Raw genomic sequence first — 6,000 nt, forward strand, 5'->3', positions numbered from 1 at the left:
TGTAATGCTTTTATAGCCCATCAACTAGATGTCTCCAGGTCACCAGCGACTGGCCCTGACTTCCCTCCAGCCATCATCCCAACAGAGAATGAACTTGGAACATCATGGACCGAATGGACTCGGCAGCATTATAGGGATTGGTCCATGCACTAAGAAAATGATTTTTTTCCTCTTGGTCTGTATGTATATGGATGTATATATGTGGGAGAGTGATGGTGTATTGAAAATGTGGGATCTGAGCACGACGTGAATGGTATGGAATAAGGGGTGGATAATGTCCTGGGTTCAGCAGTAGCAGTCATGTTTTTTCCTTTGTGTTAACTGGTGCAGTGCTGTGTTTTGACTTCTAGTTTTGAGAACAGCGTTGGTGAAGCCGATGTTTTCGGTTGTTGCTAAGTGATGTTTACCCTGACCAAGGACTTTGTGAGGCTCATGCTCTGCCAGGGAGGAGGGGAAGCTGTGAGGAAGCAGAGACGGGGCGCCTGACCCGGGCTAGCCGGGGAGGTATTCCATACCACAGCACGTCATGCCCGGGGTGGGGGGTAACTGGGAGTTGCCCGGAAGGACAGGGGCTTCCGGGTGGAACTCGTTTTCTTGGCCGGTGGTATCGTATTCTCTTCCCTTGTTATTTTCCCTTATCATTGTTTTAGCTGATAGTAGCGGTGGTGATTTGTTGCTGGACTGTTCTTGTCTCAACCCGTAGGAGTTGCACTCTCTCGATCCTCCTCCCCGTTCCTCCGGGAGCGGGGAAGGGGAGAGCCCCGGTGCAGGGAGGGGGGGGAGACGAACACGGACCTTGATTGTTGTCAGCTTGGCACCACTCACTGGGAGTGAGTGAACAAGTTACCTGACTGGGTTTAAACCACGACACCTTAATATATAGCTCCTTAAGAACTCCTTACCCTCCAGTAAGCATCTAAGACAGACCGAGATACATGATATGTGCTTTTTTAATTCATATTCTGTTACTGGTGATGGCTACTCTTGGGCTTTTCTATGTTGCTTTTCTTGAAGGATTTCTCATGGAGAATGTCTATCCTGGTCCCCCCCCAGAACAAACATAAGTCTCATTTATTTGCATGGAGAACGTATGCAAAGAGATGCTCTTTTTGAGGTGGGACAGAAGAGAAACTATTAAATAAAAGAAGGCATTTCAATATCAGGATGACAAATGCAGCTGCTTCCTGACTGTCTCTAATTTGTTATTCAAAAAAAGAGCTGCTTTCACCTTGACAGGACTGGGACACAGGTAAAAGGAAACAAAATAGAAGTAAATTAAGGGAAGAACTTACATTGTTACAGTCTGTCACTGAGATCTTTAACAGCAGAAGGAAAGAAGCTATCAAGGTTAGCATCAGGCAAGGAATTGGTGTCACTGGTAGAAAACATCTTGGATTACATCTCTGCGACTCAAGCCTCGCTGACAATAGTATCTTTGCTGAACAAGATGTGTCAGCTTTAAGGAAATAACATTGTTTAGCAGTCACATACAATCTGTCCAGAACAATTAATTGAAATACGAGTGAAGGTCTTCCACAGAGAAATTTGGCTGAGGACCTAGTGATTCAATCAGTTAATACTCTCCGTTTATTTGCTAGCTGTAGGTGCAGAATCAAATAGCATGCTAATCCATATAGATATAAGCCTAGGCAATATTTTTCCTTTGTGATCCATACTGGACATAATTCTGTTATAGGAGTGGCTGTGAATAATTAAATTTTTAATGCTACTTCTATTTTCTACAGAGTGTGCTGTATTTTTTAATCAGTACTTTGATCTTCTTAACATGATAGGAGAAATCCAGCTACTAGATTGCATGCAGCATGAAAAAGCAAACCAGCATTGAAGGAAAGGGAGGAGTACTGGGCAGCCACAGACTACATTTGTGCAAGACTTGTGTATGCTAAAAAAGGAGAAAGCATCATAAAACCCCGTTCAACTTACCTGATAGAAAAGTTACCATTGGGACCCTTTGTAATTTGAAATTCTTACTCTAGATTGCTCAGGTGATGTCATTGAGCATCAAATACATTGAATAAAGGACCATAGGGTCAGAAGGAAAGTCTGTCTCAGCAAGTCTTATCAAGATTACTGGCTGAGGCCTGATGTCTTTCCCACAATATATGCTCCTTCCCACCGAGCTATAGACACCCTGCATGTTCACTCACTTGGGGCAGTGTCTCTATATGGGACAGCCAGTGCAGAACTGGCAATATGCCAACCCCTCTTGCTTAATATTGCCTTCCATCCTGGCTCTGGGCTTCAGCCCCAGGCCCTCCGCCGAAAAGCATACTCCCTGATCCTTCATACAGGTAAGTTTCATATAGCACTAACAAAAGCGTTTTCAGCTTCATGTAAAAACAGCTTTTTCCCACCTTGAATGTCTGTTTTATGATCATTATTAATCTTCCGTTTGTTAGCTTGAATTTATTGATGCCTAATCTATACTGCTTAGATTTGTAGTGCTCTTTCTTTAGTAACTTCAAAGTAAAAATATTATCAAGACCTCCGTTGATTCCATGTTAAGGGATGGAAAACCAAGTCACTGAGCCTATCTGAAGACAGATTCATTTGTGTCTGGGTTATATCTGGGCTCACCTTCCATCTCTTCTCCTCAGCTTTATACTCACACATAAGCAAACCTCTTTTTTTTTTTTTTCCCAAAAACTCTCAGTTCTGAAAATGAAGGACAAAGAATACATTGAAATTTTGCCAATCCCTGTAATATATTTTTATATCACAAATGCTGCTCTCTAAAATTATCATTGGAGCAAATCATTGAGAGAAGCTAAAAAAAAATTATTTAGAGACAGAAATTATCAAAAACCTGTTGTAATAAATGGGCAAAGAGATTTTTCTTAGGGAAGAAAAATACCCAAACCAAGAAAACTTAAACAAACTGCATATTTAGATGGATAGACAAGTAATATTTTCTGGTTAGTGCAGCACATATAAAGTAATGTATTATTTTGTCTCAGCCAATGAACTAGAAAATTTGAAATCATCTGGAAAATAAAGCTGAAGCTCCATAAATCAGCTGTTAAAGAAAAACCTTTCAGATTTTGCTACTAATCAAGATTACACAATGCTTGAATCTGCAATATGATATGGTGTTTCTTACTGAAATCTCCATGTTAATTTACCTTTAGTACCTCATGAAAACCAGGATAATCTTTTTATCTTATTCAGCATTTCTACAGTGAGCAATATGTAGTTTATGCATTTATTATCCTCTCCTAATTTTTACTTTTGTTTAGAGAGACATGCAAGCTCATGTCATTGTAGAACATTCTGCACAAGGTAAGATATTATATTTTCAGGTTCTTATACAGAACCATAAAAATTATGAGCATATATGTTTTTTTAAAAGTGTCTTGTGACAAAGGTCTGGCACCTCCTTTAAGGTCACCAAAATCACTTCAAATCTTTGAAAATATGAAGGGCATAGCATGTGATTGAGAATCTGTAGTAAAACCTGTGTGTGCCCAAGAGTAACAATTTAGAGATCTTTGTGAATGGGTCATATGCAGTGCTCTTAGCCTATGCAATGAAGATGTATCAGCATTTCCTATTCAGTGTATGTGTATGCAGTAACATACAGGGAATAGAGTAGTGATAGGAATAGCCAGTGAAAGACTGGATAGAATGATTTATGATACAGCTTGTCTAGGAGTCTTATACACCAAGAAGGTGCCATGGTGCAGTTGTACTTCAGTGACCGAGAAATACGTAAGATTGGGATGTAGCTAGATTTGTCACAGGAAACATACGGGAATATGAGAGCAGGGAAGCAACTGGAGGAGGTAGCAGAGATATTAAAGACCCTTCCTTAGTTTGTCACAGGCTGAATGACAAGCTTTTGATATTAGCAGTCAGATAGGAGCACTTACTGTGCAAGACATTTTTCTTCTTCTCTGCCTGATCTTGATGGTGTTGTGATAAAAGAATCACTGTTCTTTTATTCCTTTAGAATTACACTACTGAAATGAAGCATACATGAAGATTTAATTTAAAATCAGGCAGAAGGTAACATTGATTTGCTTGCTGAGAGGAAAGGAAAAGGAAAAGGAAAGGGAAAGGGAAAAGGAAAAAAGGAAAAGAAACATTCCCCCCCCCCCCAAAAAAAAAAAAACACCAAAAACCAAATAAACAAAAATAACCTTCAAACAAAAAACAAACAAAACTTTTAAAAGGCTCTATTTCACTGAATATCGGAACGAAGTGTTAGATGATTGAGGGAGGTGGTCAGGGAGTGGAAAATTGAGCCCCAAAATAAGTACATACTTGGGAGTCTCACTCCATATGCACCTGGGACATGAACAGTGCCAGACCTAGGAACTAGGAAGTATTTAGCTGAATTTCCTCTTGCTCAGTTGTCACACCTGAAAATCTACTGTACACATACTTTAAAGGGAGCTTGCCTTTTGTTTTTAGTTCTCATGGGTTGTCATTAAGAAGTAACTAACACCTGTGAGTTACTTGGCAATATTGATCAAAATATAGATTATTACATTACCAGTTGTTTGGAGCATTTCTGCATCAAGCATGGACTGAGTCTTGATTTCTAGTAAAACTAGTATTTTCTGAAGGCAAACCGAGTGTCTAGATTATAGCAGAAAGATATTTAAATTAAGTCGTTTGATGTGCTTTCTAGCCTATAAGGAGTTGTTTTTATTGCAAACTACTCTTTATAGAATCAAAGTCATCCTTACTGTCTTACCTTTAACTTTCTAGTGGTGAAGTAAGACACAGATGTCTCATTAGTGGATGTTTGTTCTGTTAGCCTCAATAGTATCCTGTTCAGCTGAAGTAGATTCATGATATTACGATGGCCTTTCAAGAAACTTGCAGCTCTTCTGATTGCTAGTCATATTTGTCCAAGTATCCAAACTCTCTCCCATCCTAGCACAGAGATAGTATAAAAACCAGATCAATGCCCACTACAGATTGACAGAGACCTGGGTGACATATTTACATCCAGTAATATGTGCTATATTTTTTTTCTTATTTTTATTTTTCTATTATAAAAATTGATACCTGTTAATGAGCACGCACATTTCCTGTCATCCTCATCTCTACTGAAATGTCAAATATGTTTGGTAGATATTTTCATACTGGAAATCAAGAAAGAGGATACTTATTTGTCTAATTAGCTATAACATACAATATTCACATATGCCAATAAACAGTCTGTGGAAGATAGTATTTTCTACCATGTTTGCCCATTAAGCATATCCTTGTTATAACTCACTCTGAAAGCAATGCCTTGTGTCTCTTAGTGAAGGCACCCTTTTTTCCCTGTAAATGACAGCCATCTCATCAAATAATAGTAAAAAAAAAAAAAATTAGTGTTTTGACACTGATTTCTTTCCTTGTTACATGTCCTGAAGCATTAGAAGTAATGAATTATTCATTACCAAGGAGCATTACACCAAAGCTACATTAAACTGCCTGTGAAGAACATAGCTTAGTGAGGACATGGTGTCACCACAACCTAGTTAGTTTAGTTAGGACAGAAGAAATGCTTTGATCCAAGTTCCTGATTTCTTTGCTAGAAATGACACTCTCTTTTGTATGCTTTTGTAGGTGTTAACAGTGTGAGAAGTTGGGCCTACAATAAAGCAGAACATGTTATTGCCATTAGGAAAATCTTCTGAGAGGTAATAAAGCAAAAGTATTCATTGAATATGCGCATAATTTCTGAACAGATAATTGTCATCACCAGCTAATTTAGTAGGTATTCACTTCTTTCCCCCATGCAACTGTTTTTTTTCCCCTTGATGCACAATTTGCTCTTTACTGTAGAGTTCAAGCAGAACCAACAGCTTTAAAGCATCTTTTCAGTTGTTTTTACTCTTACCCTAAGGAGCAATATACATGGAAGCTTAGCTGACTTGGCAGGAGATCTAGAAGCAATGAAAACATATTTGCCAAGAAGAACTTGTGGCTTAAAATTTTGGTGTGACACAGGTGCCTGTATTCTTAAGGGATGATGCAACC

This window comes from Pezoporus flaviventris, unplaced genomic scaffold (assembly GCF_033815535.1).
Source record: "Pezoporus flaviventris isolate CSIRO_AGI_PZ_B2104156 unplaced genomic scaffold, CSIRO_AGI_Pfla_v1 ptg000066l, whole genome shotgun sequence".
NCBI lineage: Eukaryota > Metazoa > Chordata > Aves > Psittaciformes > Psittacidae > Pezoporus > Pezoporus flaviventris.